We start from the raw sequence: 19,192 nt of genomic DNA, 5'->3' as shown, positions 1-19,192 counted from the left end.
GACATCAACAAAGAAGATATAAAGATGGCAAGCAAGCACATGAAAAGATGCTTCACATTATATGTCATGAGGGAAATGCAAATTTAAGCAACAATGAGATGCTACTGTGTGCCTATTAGAATGGCCAAGATTCAGAACACTGGCAACATCAAATGCTTGTGAGGATGTGGAGCAACAGGAACTCATTCATTGGTGGCGGGAATGCAAAATGGTACAATTACCTTGGAAGACAGTTTGGCTGTTTCTTACAAAACTAAACATTTACCATACAAACCAGTAATTATGCTCTTTGTCATTTACCCCAAGTAGTTAAAATCTTATGTCCACACAAATCTTGCACATGGATGTTTACAGCAGCTTTATTCATAATGCCAAAACCTAAAGCAATTATGATGTCCTTTAGGAGGTAAATGGATAAATTAGCTGTGGTATATATAGACAATGGACTATTATTCAGTGCTAAAAAGAAATGAGCTTTTTGTCATGAAAAGACATGGAGTAAATGTATATTACCTAGTGAAAGAAAATCTGACCAGTTTGCATAGTGTATAATCCCAACTACTTAGCACTCTAGAAAAGGCAAAAACTATGGAGTGGTTGCCAGGGGCTAGTGCGAAAGGAGGGATGAATAGTTGGAGCACAAAGGATTTTTAGGGCAGTGACACACTCCATATGGTACTGTAATGGCGGATATATGTCATCATCCATTTACCCAAACTCATAGAATGTATAACATCAGGAGTGAACCCTAATGTGAGCTATGGATCTGGGAGGACTCTGATATGTCATTGTAGGCCTATCAATTGTTAACAAACGTACCACTCTGGTGAGGATGTTGATAACGCATGAGTGAAGCAGGTTATATAGGGGAAATCTCTGTACCTTCCACTCAGCTTTGCTGTAAATATAAAACTAATCATTTAAAAAGTCTATTAAAAATAAAACAGAAAAAGAAAAAAGCACATGATACTAATTTTTGCTGTAGTTATTTGGGTTAATTGACTCAATGGCATGGACAAGCCATGAACTAATGATACACCCTCTATGATATGGTTGGAAAAAAATCCCACAGGCCTCCCCCTTTCCTTAAAGAGGGGTGCATAACCTTTTTGGTGCCATGAATTCTTCCAACTCTATGATGAAGTTCTGAACTTTTTCTCAGAATGTTTTATAGGCATAAAGTTAAAAAAGAAAACCAATTACATTGATGTAGTCATCAAAATATCTTTTAAAGGAAATTTGTTATGGTAATATATATACTATTTTATTGAAACAATAAATAATAATACTTAGCAACAGATAATAGCTACTATAATCTTGAAGTAATGACGAGCATAAATATTATTTAAATATATCTTCTAAAATTATAATTTACTATGAATGTATGTAAGATGTCTAATGATAAAGTAGCATATACCTCAAATGTATATTGTTTTATTTTTTCCTGTTTTCTTAATTGATGAAAATGACAGATTTTAGTCACACTGCCCTTTTATTTCCTATGACAGAGCAAGCTCTCACTGAGAACACTTGTTCTCACTGTTTATCCTGCCTTAGATGGTTTTTCTCTAAAATCAGTAGGATTCCTACTTGCCCTTCACATCTGAGCTTGTTTGTCTCCCACAGTGAGGCTTTCTTTGACCTCCGAAACCAAAGCATGGAATCAATTACTTCCAAGACAAGACCTGCTCTGGGTCTCTGCCCAGCACTTACTGTCCTTACTCCTCAGTAGGCCTGCTCCTTCTCTTTCACATCTGTATCTCCAGTAGGTAGACTGTTTCCTGGCATATAGTGGTTAGTCAATAGATGTTTATTGAGTGAATAAATGGATACCATCTTCCTATTTGTGCACTACAGTTCACAGCTGTTTCTTAAACTTACAGTGTGATAATCAAAGAAAGCTAATAATTGTAGGAAAGGAGAAAAATGGCCATGCTTCCATCATGCTCTCTAGTGGAAAGCACTCCTTCAGACACATGCATTCCCACTCTTCTTTGCATGTTATTCCAGAGTTTTAGTCCAAGTAATTCTATGCTAAAAATAGAAACACTAGAATCTGCATATGTCTTTTTGTGCATTTTTTCTCTTTAATTTGGTATTTCCTCAAGGGTTTAAAAATACCACATCAAGAAATATAAACACATTCACACTCTTCAACACCATAATTCCTCTTTTATGAAATTAAGGAAATAATGGTTAATGGAGAAAAAATATTCTCTCGATATATGATCATGGCCATGTGATTGATACCAAGGGAAACAAAGGAAAATGAAACTAAATAACCATATGGAAATGGTTAAATTAATAAAGAATATATACATAGAAGAATACAAGACAGCCATTAAAATTGTCTATAAGATTTTTCACTGAATGATTTTCTTATGTTATACTCAAGTGAAAAAAGTATATAAATATTCTATCTATAGGAGAATGACATTATCTATCTATACAGATAGATGTCAATCTATATTTTTCACATATTCATTTATTCACTTAATGGACTACTCAAAACAATAAGCACATATAAATACAAAGAAGTAACACCAAGATTTTGATTATCTTTGGAAGAAAATACAGATGGTTACATCTTCTACTTGCTCCCTTGGAATCTTTCAGATTTTCTGAGTCTCTGTTACTTTATAATATAAAAATATATTTAAGTCAGAGTCAGTACTAAGATGTTTATGGGTCACATCCTTTTCCCTGCTCCATTATTACCATTATCTTGTTCTGAAATGGTGTGGCCTAAAAGAGATAATAGAAGTCTTGATTTTACATATTAATTTACACATGTGATGGTTTGGATGGGGCCCCTGAGGAAGAATGCCAGCAGAGGGTGGCTCTGAGTGGCCAGAAGAGGACATCAAAGCAGCTGCTTCACCATGCGTGTTAAACTAAAAGCTGTGCCCAGGAGATTCTAGGACAAATGTGACTCATGCATTTATAGCTTAAAGTTCCTAAATCCTCTTTCTTAGATCTACTTCCTTTACTTTTTAAGACTTCATTCCTGAAATTGTAGAAACCTTCTTTTTCTATCCCTGAGTTTATGTGATTAGATGGCAGAGAGAATTAAAAACTGTGAGACGTGAAACTGAACAATGCTGAAAGCCTGGGCTCAGGTCATTTTCGTGTCTCCTCCTGAGACCCTCTCCAGTCATGACACCAGAGCCCACGAGCTCCGAGACACCTCTTTTGATGATACCTCGTAAGCTTGTAATCATTGACTCGTGATAATTCCTAACTGGAAAATCAAAAGATGTGAAACTTACATCAGTCTATTTATGAAGTAATACTAATCCATGATGGGAAACTGTTAAGTTCTATACCTTAAAGGATATTTAATTACAGATTTTATTTCCATCTGTACAAGTGCTGTCAACCCCTGACAAATGAAAGGCGTCAGGTTGACTAAAAGGCTTATATACAAAACCTTAAGTGCTGCGGTTTGGGTATTGGGAAGAACATACCACAAGACACCTTCCACTAGGAGCAAAGAGTGATGAGCTGTAGTTGATGGAATCAGATCAACAGATCAGTGCAATCAGATCAGGGCAGGCTCTGCCTTTAAATCACAGAATAATATTTTAAAAACTATTGAGTTATATCAGGACTATTGAATCACTGATACTCAAAAGATAGGGTAGAATATTTGATTTTTAAAATTTTCACAGATGATTCTGATATTGTCCATCTATGGACTGGTGCCTAAAGACTACTTAAGTAAATGATCTCTAACAATCAATAAGTTCATTCATTCAATATTTATTGAGCAATAAGTATGTGTAAGGCACTGGAAATTCTATGAGGAACAGATAAACAACGTGTCTGCTCTCTCATGAACTATATGTCTTGCACTCTGACACAAAGGGTATTCTTTGGTGTGCAGGAGCCAACTCTACACAGCTTGGAACAATGGAGCAACCCTCAAACAATGGGGGAATAATAGCAGCTCATGGGTAAGCCAACTTCTGCCCTTCAGGAGGAAAATCCTGGGAGGCGTAATATCCTTCTCAGGAGATCTGGCAGAATTGAGTCCTCATTGCCTACAATAGTAATCTGTGTATTGGCTTTCCCTGCTTCCCTGTCTCCCTCTCTCTGCTTACCCACTTCAGCATCCCAGGATCATCTTCTAAATAAACTGAACCCAAGAAGTTATCTCAAGTACTGCTTTAGGGAGAATCCAAAACAAGACAAAATTGAAAGGTAAGCTTCTTTTTTGTTCAGGCCCTTCAAGAAGACACCAAGATGTGATCACATATTAAAGAGATTTCTTGGGCAAAACACTTATGATATAAAGGGAACTAAGAGAGACGACAGACCTGTGATACAAGTCTAAACCCTGTGATGAAGTTTATATCAGAAAAGTCTTGTTGACAAAGTCATGTTGACAAAGCCAGTAAGAAGTCCTTGAGCCAATATTGCTAGTCAAAGGAGCCGCACCTCTCCTGCGCGTAGGCTTGCTTTACCATCTCTTCCTGCCCGTCATTGATAGGCAGCTTCCAGCAGGAAGTGAGCCTTGGTGCAAACTCACTGATGAATTTCAAACACAGCTTTTGAATCTGTCTGTCTATATCTCTCTACCATCTATCTATCTTTCTATCTATCTACCTATCTATCTATCTATCATCTATCATCTATATCTATCTATCATCTATCTATCATTTATCTATCTTTCTATCATCATCTATCTATATCTATCACCTATTATTTATCTATCTATCTATATCTATCTATCTATCATCTATCTATCTATCTATCTATCTATCTATCTATCTATCTATCTATCTATCTATCATCTATCTAATCTATCATCTCTCTATGCCTATCATCTGTACCTATCATCTACTACAGAAAGAGATAGTTATTATAAGGAATCATGTCACATGATTATGAAGGCTGAGAAGATCCAAGATCTGCACTTGGTGAGCTGATGACCCAGGAGAGCTAATGGCATAGTTCCAGTCCAAGTGCAAAGGCCTAATAAACAGAAGGGCTGACGTAAGTTCTGGGCTGAAAGCCAGCAGGCTTGAGACCCAAGAGATAGTGTTCTGGTCTGAGTCCAAAGGCAGGAAAAAACCCACGTCCCGGGTCAACCAGCTAAGCCTTCAGTTGATTAGATGGGACCTGCTCCCATTAGGGAAAGCAATCTGCTTTACTCCGTCTACTGAGTCGAATGTTAACCACATCCAGAAACATTGTCACAGACACATCCAGCATAATGTTTAACTAATGTCGGGACACCCCATGGCTCAGTCAAGTTGATATGTAAAATTAACCATATCCAGGTTTAATTTGCCAATTTTCCATTTCATCCTTTTAGAATCTAGATGAATCCAGGATAGTGCGTGTGGATTGTAGACTAATGTAGGCTTAACTAAGTAGAAGCCCTGGTGGCATCCAAATGTGATGTCATTGCTAGAATATAAACCTTTTGAGAAACAGCTCTTGGTGAATAACTGGGCTCTAATAGAGAAAGAACACTTGACCATGGACACTATGTGCCAGAAGCTCACTCATCTGCTGGCCCCTGTAAGCCCCTGCACTCACAGGGTAGCCATGATGACACTTTGGTTCTCTGGGAATCAACTCAGACACTGTGTTCAATAGTCTTTGGGATCTAGGTATTATCTTCCCAGGGTAAAACCACCTAAGTAAATAGCCCAAGGTTGCTGTGGGGAAGGACTGGTAGAATCTTTACAGTATATCCTTGCCATGGTGTTTCACGTTGCTTCCTCTTAGTGAACCAATCACTTCAGCAATGGGCTCTGGATTTGGAAATGGGCTTAAATTTGTGACTTTTTAGCACTTTTGGGCTCCTGTTTCTCCATTCTTGCATTCTTTTGGTTGTTGATGTTAATCTTAAAAAGAAAATAGTTCCCTCCTTTTCTGTAGGGACACCATGTTCTGTTAGCCAGCTGCACAACTCTGTGTGGGTTAAGCAAGGCCCACTGGCCATCTCTTTGACCTTGTCAGCCATTACAGAAATAGTTTGGCCATTAAGCACCACCACTTGGCTTCTATTACACTGGGGTCTCATCATCTCCATGGAATATTAATAAGCCCAAGTCAGCAACTACTTCCCCTGCCATCAGCCCTGACCTACAGAAAGCCACCTCTGAAATTAGTGATGCTGATGTCCCTTTTTCCAGATCATTTCTAATAGATTTGGTAAATAGTGTGTCCTCTGAGCTCTTCCATGGTACACAGTTCTCTGGGGAATTTTCTTAATTTACATAATATACCCATTCCAATATCCTACTTCTCTCAATCTATTTTATTTCTTCCTTTACCATCTTCCAAGGCAACTCAGGCATTCTACTTTGCTCAGCATTAGCCAAGTCTTTCTTTAGACTTCTAAGAGTCTTCCAAACACTGAGTTTGTCACATTCTTGGAGGTCCTTGACAGAGTTTCAAGTATAGTATCCTGACACAGTGCCCCCCGAGACAATGAATTATTGCTTATCTAATCTTATATTCTGCCACTTTTACCCAAATATTCTCCTGGTATTCTTCTGGTCCTGGTAAGCAAACAAAGGCTACTGCAACAGTTATCCTGCCAGGGTGAGGCATCTAGGACACTACTGGAACAGTCAGCAATGGAAATACTAATAAAATGAACTGTGCGCATTACCAGAACTGTTTTGGAGGGCATATGATCATGTTGGCTATACAAAGCCTCCAACAACTCTATATACTCAACAGGTAAATAACTGTTCACTCAGCATGTGTTTGAGGACCTAAACATATACTCCAGGTAAGAGTATCTGGTGACATTCACATGGCTTTGAACTATTTCCTAGATATGTGACTTGACTTCTCTCTGATTCTGCTCCCTTACCTATAAAACCATAATTATCCTTCCTAGAACTGATGTAAAGACAAAATGACTTAATGTATGTAAACTGTCTAAAGTTATACCAAGCATATGATAAACTCTCAATAAATGCAGTGATAATTTCATTTATGACTATTCCTTTGGTACTAAGGTCTGAATAAAACATGGTCCACACCAGTTGGGGGCTATGACCTATCAAAACTAATAACAAACTAATAATGCAGTAAATGCCCTGGTATAGTAGAACTCTTCAGAATTCTTTTAGCCAGAGGTAAACAGATGGCTTCAGGGATCTGCTTTATGAGCAAGAATGGATGTAAAGAGGAAAAAAAAGTTAAGATAAAGTTTTGAGAAATCAAACTTGAAATTTTCTTTTTCTTGCAAAGGAATAAAATTATTGTTAGGGACTGTTCACAGAAAGCTATCAGAAATTGGAAGATCTTCCCTTTAAAGAGGTCCACATAGAAACAGCTCTTTGCACATATATAGTACTGTATACAATTTAAAAATTATTTTTAAATTGCACTGTTTTTTAATCAGCATTGTGAAATTCAGTTTTTCTTACATCTTACTAACTACCAAATGTGGAGGAAGATCCTTCCCCAAACCGTCCTGGCTGTAATTTAGGACTGAGAAATGGCTATAGAGAAACCTTGTACTGACACTAAAGATAAACTAAGTAAGCTAAAAAGTTAAGGAGCATCTCATAAGTCAGTCTGGGCATGGTCCACAGCTTTTAATGGCACTTGGCGAAAAGAAGCATAACACTTTTTCTTGTACTGGGCTCCCTTCCAGGCTGCTGAGAGCATTTGTACATTGATATGTACACCTAAATCAAGAAGCCTCTCTCAGCAACTGTAAGGTGGTGCCACCAGGTGCCACCTTGGGATCTTTAAAGTTGATCCTTTCTCCCAGGACCTCTTTGTGGTCCAGATGACATGCAGCAAACCTGGAAGTGTCCTGGGGACCAACTTGGTCAGTCTTTAAAAGTCAGGTCAAGCCAATGTTTATTGATGGACGGAAAATGCCGATGTCTGCTGGGTCCCACTCAGGGCTCTCCTCACACTGTTTCCATATCTTTAGAGAAGACAGAAAATTATTTTTAAATTGCACCTTGAGATAGAAGACATTCTGGCAGGCCTTACTGTTCCCTTTAGCTGTGCTTTTTTGATGAGAAAATTGTCAGCACCTCTAACCAAAAAGTTAAAATTATGTCTCCTGTGAAATAGGGAGTAAAATGAATTTTTTTTCTAACTCTTCTATTAAATTTCAACTTAATTATCATCCAGTGAGATACACTGACTTTATACACTGACTTTCAGTCATCTAGTGTTTTCTCATAATCTCACTATTGATAATTAGAAAGAAAAGCTCCCTGCCTTCCTCATAACATCCCCTCAGTTATGAAGAGAGGATAATAGGGTTGTCCCATTTGTTCATTTCTTCTTTTCTTCCCAGTTATTCTTTTGGTTCTCTATTTAGAAAAACAATCTTTGACCGACAGTCAAAATCAAAATCATTCTTTCATTAATGCATTTACTCAGTCAACAAATATATTAACTGAGCACATATCCTGTATCATAGGAGAGGATGATCTTACAAGCTGCTCTTGATTTCTGTGTATATGTTGATGTGTGTGCTTATTCTGCTGGCAAGAAAACAACCATGCACGATAAAGCTATCAAAGGTCCTGCTCTCGCGGTGCTTACATTCCAAGGAATGGGAGGATGGATAACAAAATAGTGTAATACATTGGATGCTGAAAGTGCTGAGAAGAAAATAAAGCAGGATAAGGGAGAGAGGTTGATAGGAGAGCTCCTATTTTAGAATAGCTGACCAGAGAAGGTGACATAGTTTAGGTAAAATAGTCTGGGGTACTGAATGGAGATCTTTGTCTAGTCTCTAGAAATTGTTCCTGAGGAGGTATACAGCAAGGTTATGCATGGCTCAGCTACATTGCTTTACAAGTTTTCAGGGAAATCCCATGAGCAATGGACTCAACTACTTGGTAGCAATATTCCGCACAAAGGTCACCTCTTCCACCCCAGAAGTAAGTGTGAACCCCTCTGGGGAGGAAATAATGATTCTAGTCAGAGGGAACTGGCTGTGGCCAGCCTGCAAAGCCAAATGGGGGCAGAGTGAAGCTGTGCAAGCTTTGCAGAGGAGAGTCATTCTTGAGAATTTCTAGTCTCTTCCAAAAACAGCCTAAACTCATTTATTATCTTAGTCTCCTGAATCAAAGCTGTGAGAAGGGAACATGTCAAGATAGCAGTGGAACAAGATAATGGGTGTAAAATGACAAAAAACAGGAAACCTCTTCCTGAATGATTCCAAGTATTGTCACAGAGGAAAAAAGGGTCTGTTAAGCATGGAGAGGGCAACTGAAACTGTAGTTTAGCATCTTTGAAATGGCTTGTTAACTTTGCCTCAATAAGGATTCTGGTGAGTCACTGGCAGAAGCCATACGCAATTAGCAAATTAATGGGGTTAGGGGGTGGATACAGTGAACCGAAGCCCTGAGATGTTTATGTGACATAGTTTTGGTTAATGATTAGCTGGGAGGTGCATTTACTTACATAATCATGACCTTTATTATAAACTAAGAAAAAATAGAAAAGAAAAAGGCTCTTAACAACTGAACATCAGTGTTCTGTTCTAAATAATAAAGTATTTTATACAAGATATGTTTTATACAGTTATTGACTGATCTTCAGAGAATACAAAATTACAGTTTTAATTTCTTGGGTGAAATTGAGGGACAGTAATTGCATATTTCATGAGGCGCAGGAACAAAATAATTCTCACTCCAACAAAACAGACCACATCATAAGACAGGCTAATAAGGGTGGTCACACTGTGAGCATTCTCAAAATCTCCTGTCTTTTCTGTTTAGTTTTCTTATTGCTTGAAGACATTTTTCCAGTTATTTCCAAATTCAGTGAGGAAAGTATCAGAAATAATGAATTTGAAGAGTCTTGAACGGTGAGGCAAATTTTAAGTAATTTATATTCAGTTGTTTCCAGGGGACCGAGTTTACACATTCCTGGGGTTGTGCACAGTTCTTTTCTTTTTGACTTCTCTCAATTTTTCAAAATTTCTACTATAAAAATCTATGGATTTTACTATTAAAAGCTTTACATTTAGAAAAGAATGAAATTCTTCCATAGAGTGATTCAAATCTGTTTTTCTCTTCCTACTGTGGTTTAGATTCAAACTATTAGGTCTACAACTATTCTCTAATTGACAACTATGCCACTTAAATATTTGAAGAGAATTTTTTTTCAAGTTTCCTCTCTATTCTCTTCTATCTGGCTTAGCATTTCTACTTCCTTTTACCCTGATTCCTCCATTGAACAATTCATGAATTGGGCATCATCCTAGCAAACAGAAAGGAGCTCCATTAATCTATTAAAAAGTAAAGGTTTTTAAAGGTAGAGAAGTAGTTTTAAAGGAATTTTATTAACAATAAATCCATTGTTTTGGGCATCGTATAAGGAGAATAGAGGGGTTGATTAGTAAATTTCCTAGTGCTGACCAGGAAATTCCATGCTGATTAATCAGAGTTTACACTCCTGGGGTGGGGTTAGGGGGTGAAACTGCATTTAGGTTATGCATTAAATCTTAGTTTGCTGACATGGGGCCTTAACATAAGGGACTCCATTTGGGGTCCATGGTTTTCTGTTCAACACTTTCCTCAACTTGGCTATTCTCCTTTGCGTGAGAAGCAGTTCACCTATGCCATCCAAAGTTGAATGAAGAGCTATGATTTAATGTTACTTGGAAAGAGGAAATCTATTATGCAGCCTGAAGTAATAATGACTTTTCTAACACTTATTTCACTGAGCTGCTCTGTGATAAGGTTCTAGTTGACTTAGCACCTTACATTTGGTTTATACCTACTGTCCTGGTATTAAATTATCTGCCCTGCCCCCACCCCCCAGATTATGCTTAAGCAACTGGTTTTTCTAACATAAATAAGGCCTCATCATTTTTATAAATACCAGATTTCAATTTGTCAGATCATCTCACAATCTCCAGGAGCCAAATTATTTTGTTACTGCCAATTCTTTCTTCTAACATAGTTTTTATCTTACCTAGATCCAAGGTAACCATATGTTGATAAGTAAAAGGTGCATAATTTATTGATGAAAATGTGGAACAGATTAGAGTGAAATAAGATTCTTGGGGCATGTTACCAGACCTTCCCTCTGATAGTAGTTTATTAATCAGAACATTTTTGATAAGATAATTAGCTTACTAATGATAGGCCTTGCAGTTGTCATAACAACTTTAAAAATAGACAGTAAAGAGGACTGCCCCCATTGCTTATGAGAGCATCAAAGCAGGAAGATGTTAAGCTTCATTCCAAATCTAGGTGGTCTGACTCCAGAAAGTAGGTTCTTAATCTCTGCCATCTGTATTTGTTAATCATTCTTTTCTAAAATGTCTGGCTCTGCATCACTTCAGATTCCTCTGCAGTTGTTTTCTCTCTCATCTTGCTTCCGCCAGTTACCTTCCTCCTCATGCACATAGCTGGTTCGGCTCCCCTGCTCCATGACTTCTCTATGAAAATACAAACATGTTAGGCTATCCTGAAAATGAGGTCCTGTTGTATATACCACCTGTTCTCTTAGATTTAGGAATTCAGTAGATTTGCATAAGATAAAGAACCCCCCATCTTGCTTCACCTAGATTCAGTTAGAGTTTCCTATTAGAGCATTATAGCATTTAAATCTGTACCAGCTGATCAGAGACACAGGGAAGAATAAAAGCAATCTACACTGTACAGCTATCCACATAGGGAGAAAATCAAGTAACCAAGCTGGAAACAGAAAATAAAAGAATAGGGGTCTTCTGCCATCAGACTGGAGCAACATCCTAACAGAATTCAGCTTGGTATTCCTGAGAAATTGAGTTGAATGATTTAGCTTGTTGATGGAAGGACTAAAAGATGCTTCCAGCTGGTGTTAGGAAAGAATGTTTATTCAATACACCCCTCATTCCCTTTACCTACTTCCAGAGTTCTGCAGAATCTTTTACCCCCCAAATTCTATCCATAATCTCTTCCTCAAGCTTCTTCTCCAAGCCATTTCTTTATCTCCACACAGAAATCAAGGTGAAGGAAATGGAACGAGGGTGAATCAGGTCAGGTAATCCAGGGGAGAAGCCGAACTGACTATATGACAGGAAGCCCAAGCATCTACACCTCAACACTAAGGCATCTGTGGATATCTTTGACATTCTTTTTTTTTAATTCAATGTTTCAAAATTCATAAACATTTAGATGATAAATATTTGTTTATTTAGGAGGCAATCTTTAATTTTTAAAAAGCCCATTCTTCATATTTTTACCTAGAAATTTGATGATATATAAGTGATGTAATGAACACAGTTTCAGATTCTGGATATATTGATAGATTCCTCATTTTACAAAAGAAAAGGAAAAAATGCAAAAGGATAGCTGTATTTAATACATACCCCTTACCGACAGTTATGAGTATACTGTGATCATGAAGAAAATCTTCAGCAATGAAACAATGTTTCTCTGGGTCATCACCATCCTGTAGAATTGTAGAGTCAGGCTCTATCTAAATTCTTGATTCTTTCATGTGGAGATGGGAGATAGGATCTAGAAAAGATCCTAGAATGTGTCACCAAATAACTTATTTCAGACCCCCATAGGACACTAAGCTTCTGGCATCCAAAAGCATTGTATATGGATATTGCACATAATACCACCGAGCCAGAGGGTCACGCTATTGTCTAAATATTATCTACCCTCCCTGTCATTTGTATGGTATCCATGGGAAGTAATAAGATGAAACTGTACGGACAGCTCACTGTTCCCCATTCCTTCCACAGGCTTCTGATTCTTCCCTTTACCCCACCCCACTCCAGAGTCTCTATCTTGTCTATTATGGTGGTGAGGTCTATGTAAGTCTTAACATTCCTTGTTATTCACCTTATTTATCACAATATGCTTACTGCTTATCAGGAAATATGGTCCTTTGTCTCCCTTTCCCTATCACTGTAAAGTGGACTGAGCACCAAAGAGATTCCACTTATGAACTCAGGATGGAATTACAATCTCTGTTTCCATATCCTTTCAGGGAATTCAATTAGAAAATTCATTCCCATGATTTTTTAGTTTGGGGAGTTTTTGCTACATTCAAAAAACACTGAACAAATAATAAGGAATATATTCTAAAAACAAAGATAATTTCATGAAGATAGCTTTGAAGATTGGTATTCAGAATAACAAATAGTTAATGCTAATTTGGGCCTTTGGAATTCATGAAAGGTGTTCTTAATGCTGATTTCACTTGATTATCTTTTCCTTGGAGACATTAATTCAAACAATGCAGTGAAAACAAATACACCATGATTATTATATGTTTAGTTTCTGCATAAATTAGTCAGTGTAATGAGGAAAGACTCTCCTTTTTCCTTATGTGATGTGTTCTTTAAGCATCCCTACTTATACTAATGATTTCCCTTAAGGCTTACAAATAATTCTCATTTTTATCAAGCTATCCTAATGTGATTATCTGTTTTCCTAAGAATAAGACTTTTCTTTTCTTGGCAGATATGCATCATATTTAGCAGTTCTAGTAGGGTTTTTTTTCTTTTTTTTAAGGCACAAGAACACACATTTAGAAAGAAGAAATTAAAAGGAATTAAATGTTTTTATTTATGCAAAAAACTTCCCCACACTGCAAAGTCATATAACATGTCATAAAGAGAAAATAGAAATGTTGAAACTACTAAGTCTCAGTACAAGGAAACTTGGAAATGTTTTATTATTAAACCAGTGACATCATTTCCACTTTTCTTTTCTTGCCATAACAGAAAGAAAAGATCATGTTTGGTTCTATCTTAAAATATGTTAAATTTCTTAAAATACATTAAATTTATTGCCAAACTTTCTTTGTAATAGATAATAATATTACATTTTCTTCACATTTTGGAAATAAAAGAAGCATGAGAATATATTTATAATTTTTCTTCCCCCACCCACCTCTTTTTGTTCAATGAATGGTAATAACAAAAATATATGGGTTGAGGAGAGGACCTAAAGCATTGTTTTTAATTTTTGGCTCAAAATATGAAAGCCCTCCTCCTGGAATTCTAAAATGGAAATGTGAAAATGATCTAGGAGCTTCACAAAATGAGTACCTCCCCTACTCTCTTGCTTTCAAATAGATACAGTGGGACATATGAAATGATTACCAGGTGTTCTGTATATTGTTGAAGTTTTTGCAACATTCAGTCTGTTTTCACTCCATTGTCTAGTAGCCTATGGTTCAGGTGAGATTGGCCCCATGGCAAGCTCTAGGGATAGATACTTTAAATAAGACTAAGGTAACAAGTGTATGTGGTATTGGGTTAGAATTGAAGGCATAGTTATGAAATCATGTTTTAAATATATATAGGTAGATACGTGGATGCAGAAGTAGATACAGGGGTGTGTGTGTGTGTGTGTGTGTGTGTGTGTGTGTGTGTGTGTGTGTATGTAATTTATAACATTGCCTGTTATTGGGCCTAGAAGCAAGACACTGCAGTCACAATAAGCACACCTATCACTGAGATCTTGGTTTCTAAATACCATTCTCCAATAAAAGTAGGTTCTCATGGAAATGACTGATTTGTGAACTGGTGCAAAGAACATACAAAGATCAGATTAGAAATAGGAAGAAAAGAAAAGGTTCTAGCAATAATGAGGAAACAGCATAGGTGCTTCCTTGAAGTGGCTGACACTGACCAAATCTGGGAGAATTTAGGTATCAAAAAAATGATATTAGCAGATCATGACTCATAAAGTATATCAAGTTCAGAGGTCCATGCCAATATAAATTAATAAAATAAATAAAAGGGGAGACAGGAAATCTCTTATAAAAGAATCTCAATAAACATAGAAGAGATAATAGAATTAAAAAATCATCATTTCATAAACATTACTATCATAATATTTGCTTAGCCAGGAATCATGTGAGTGAATTGCAGGGATGAGAAACAGGATACTTACTGAGTTACAAAGAATTTCCCCACAAAATACTTATTAATTACAAAGAGTTGTAACATTATAGTGTACAAATGTGGTAGACACAATCTAACCAAGTAATCAAAATTAACCAGTAATGAGACACTAACGTATCATGTGCCTCCTGATATCATGCACTGAGAAGGATACAATATCACTTTTGTGATAATACTCTTGTCAAAGTGCAGACTCTGAATCTTTTCTTAAGGAAATCTCAACACAAACACAATTAAGAGATGTTCTATATACAAACTGGCCTGAGCTCATCAAACATGACAAGATCATGAAAGATTTGTCAAACTCTTCCAGATTAAAGACATCTATATATACATGACATATAAATGTTAACTGTGATTTTGGATCTAATAATGGATCAGAAATATATATAAATATTAATTTGATATACAGGATGTTAGTGAGACAATTGGTAAAATGTTTTAAAAAGTTCATAGATTGGATAATATTGAATCAATATAATTTACTGGTTTGATCATTGTACTAGCATGTAAAATAATGTCCTTATATTTAGGAAATACGCACTGAAGCATTTAGGGATTAAAAGATCTGCCTTAGGTTTAGGAAATAGGGAATGGTCAATTTCTTTATTTCTTCTATTTCTGTTATTCTCCACTTAAACTCCTCTGGTTCTTCCAGGAATGAAGCCTAAGAGGGATAAGATTTAAGAGGCAAACGATGTCTTTCTTAATTTATATCAGCATAATTTGCTTTGGTGCTTTCTGAGCTTGATGGTTTTGAGAGAAAACATAGTTTTATTGCTTCACTAGAAACTCTCTTCCAGGACCATTTGACTGTGCGTCCAAGCTGTGGGCTGTGCTTTTTCATCTATCTGATATTGTATTTCTTTCTTCAGTGCCTGCAAATTCAGTACTTCAACTTGTATACTGGTATTATATCTACTTCCAAAAAGTACTATCAGTCAAGATTTGAAGTGCCTCCATATTCTTCTGGAACATTCAGATTTGGTCCTTGGAAAATAATAATGCATCCTTGGTACTGAGAAAATCTTCAGTCTAGAAATTCCCCAGTGCAGCTACCTTCCTCATTCAGAACTTCGAGCAAGCCCATTTTTCAATTTGGCCTTTCAAAATATGTATTAGACTTCAGGGCCCATAGTTTAAGTTTTTTCTTACTTGGTCCTTTCTCTCCTTCCCATTGTAGAAAAGTAAAATATCATGGAGTCCTAACACATTTTTTCCCAAAATGCCTCTCTCAGACTTTTCACACTAATTCTTTTAGAGGTAAGTCCTTTGGTTTATGATCTCATAGAATCCTCTGCCTTGTCTTTTACAAATACTGCACAAAATGTCTACCACCTCTCTATCATGCAATATGGGAAATTGACACTGGAATAAATTGTATTTTACTGTATGTGTAGATTTACCTATCATAGCAATCAATATGCAGAACCATCCAATCACCACAAAGATCTACCTTGTGCTTCTCCTTTATGGTTATACCCACCCTTCATCTCTCACCATCCCTAAACCCTGGCAACCACCAATCTGTTATCTATCTCTGACATATCAAGAAAGTTATATAAATAGGATTATACCATACGTGAACTTTTGGGTTTTTTTTTTTCATTCAGAATAAGATCCTTGAGATCCATCCCAGTGCTTGCATCTATCAACAGTATGTGCCCTGTTATTGTTGAGTACTATCCCATGGCATTGATATATTACAGTTTGTTTAACTCTTCACCTTACTACATTTTGGCTTTTTCCTAGTTTTGGCCACTATAAATTAGCTGCTATGAACAATCATGTACATCTTGTTGTGCAGGTATGTTTTCATTTTTATGAGGTAAATGCCCACAGGTATGAATGCTGAGTCCTATGGTAAATGTATGCTGTTGAACTAATTTCCAGAGTGGCTAAACCATTGTGCATATCCATGAGTAACATATGAGAAATGCATTTCTTTACATCCTCATGAGTATTTAGTATTATTACTATTTTTTATTTTTGTTGTTCTAAAAAATATGTAATGATATCTCATTATGGTCTCAACTTGCATTTCCTAATGACTGGTGATGTTGAACATCTTTTCATGTACTTATTTACCATCTTTATATCTTCTTTGGTGAATTTCTCTTCTTGCCTTTTGCCCATTTTCTAAAGGAATTGATATTTATTTATCCATTTACTCTTGAGCACTGAGAGTTGTCTATGAATTCTAGATAGGATTCTTCTATCAGATATGTCTTTGCAAAATTTTCTCCAACTCTGTAGCTTGTTTTTTTGTCCTCTTAACAGGATTTTTTACAGAAAAATACATTTTTAAAAATGTTGATAAAGGCTAATCTGTCATATTGATAGTATGTACAATACTATGATTGATGTGATGCAAATGGGGCTTTACATTGATGGTCTTCCTCTCAAAACATGTTGCCCCATTCTGTTCAAGAGAAAAACTTCAAACAAATTCAAATTGAGGAACATTCTACAGAACTACCTGACCTGTATGCTTCAAAACTGTCAAGGTCATCAAAAACATTGGAAGTCTGTGAGACTGTCATGGTTTAGAAAAGCCTAAGAAACATGAGCACTAAATATAGTGTGGTATCCTGGGTAGGATTCTGCAACAGGGAAAGGACAATAGGCAGAAACCAAGGACATCCAAATAAACTATGACCTTGTTAATAACATGCATCTGTGCCAGTTCATTGTTCACTATGACAAATGTACCATATGAATGTAATATAGTAAGTAACACAGGAAACTGATGTGGGGTATGTGAGAACTGTACCATCTTTGCAATAATTCTGTAAACCTAAAACTGTTCTCAAATTAAAAGTTAACTTAAAACATTGAAAAAACAATGAGGTTTAAAGGTTAAATTGCTCAGTGCTACAAAGACAGGGGGGAAAAAATGGAGCTGGGATTTGAATGCAAGACTCTAGAACCTGAACCCCTGTAATTAAAATGGGTTTCTATATGACAGGTTAATGCAGCTGTGTTGTTCTGTAAAGCTTATGTAGGATGAAAACGAACTGAATTATAAAATAAATAATTCTGCACTGCCTATATCTGTTTACTAGAAAAGAGTGGTTTTTTTGAACTATCTACAGGAGAAGCCCTTCAACATGCCTTCAGAGAAACTGAGTAAGAAAACTACATATACATGCATTGCAGAGCTGAAGTATCAAAAACAACAGAATGTGGATAGAAAAGTGAGAGATGTTTTGCAGAATTTTTTTTGGTAGTACATTAACTCTATTTCTACTAGAGAAAGCAGATGAGAAGTATTTATCTGTTACCAATATGAATTAATAGATAATCTTGCTAAGTCTTTGTTTTTATTTTTTTAATAAAAATTGTACATACACAAGATATACAACATAATGATTCAGTAAACATGTATTTAGTGAAATGATTATAGATTTCTAGACTTAGTCATCCTACATAGCTATAAATTGATACCCTTTAACTAACAGCTCCCCATTTCTCTCACCTCCTTGCTTTTGGTTACCACCATTTTACTATTTCTACATATTCAACTTTTTTTAGATTCTACATATAAGTGAGATGATTCCATTTTTCTCTTTCTGTGTCTGGCTTATTTCACTGAGTATAATATCCTCCAGGCTCATCCATGTCGTCTCCATTGTCAGGATCTCCTTTTTTAAGGCTGAGTAATGTCCCATTGCCTTGTCATTCTCTCTTAATAGATGTTGAACAAATATTTAAAGAACACTGGTCAATGACTCCACATTACTAGCTTCCCCAGGTACCAAGTCATTCTGTCTGGAATTTCACTTGTTTTGTTCCTTTTGCTTCTACGCAATCCTCCGTAGTGGTAAACTTTATCAATGATCTTTCCCTCCAGGTACTAAATCTAGGCTCTTTCTCCTGTCTGTTTTGTTTCCCCTGCACCTTCCCTCTCTTCTTTCCATTAAGCACACACATACACACACTCCTTATATATGTTTCTTTTCTTAAAGCCTGCTGGAAGCGAACTATAGCATTAGAAAGGCTCTTATAAACCAATTAACACTAGGATGTAAATAGCTGACAAAGACTGAAATGTGTTAAGTAGTCAGAAATATTTGCATGCTAATAAAGGACAAAGCATTCTCCCCAAAGAAGAGACTAGACTTTAATAAAGGAATGTTAACAATAAGAAAATAGGGACAGTTTTGCAGTTAGTGCCTATCTACGTTCCACTTTACTTCTGTCCAATACAAAAGATGTGTATTGAGCAATAGAAGTATGAGAGGTTTTGAGAATCCAGAGATGTGTAAAACACAGCCTATTTTCCAACAAGTTGTAATCTCATGGCAGAAATAACTACAA

Source organism: Manis javanica, chromosome 1, assembly GCF_040802235.1.
Source record: "Manis javanica isolate MJ-LG chromosome 1, MJ_LKY, whole genome shotgun sequence".
NCBI lineage: Eukaryota > Metazoa > Chordata > Mammalia > Pholidota > Manidae > Manis > Manis javanica.
This window is presented reverse-complemented; position numbering follows the sequence as displayed.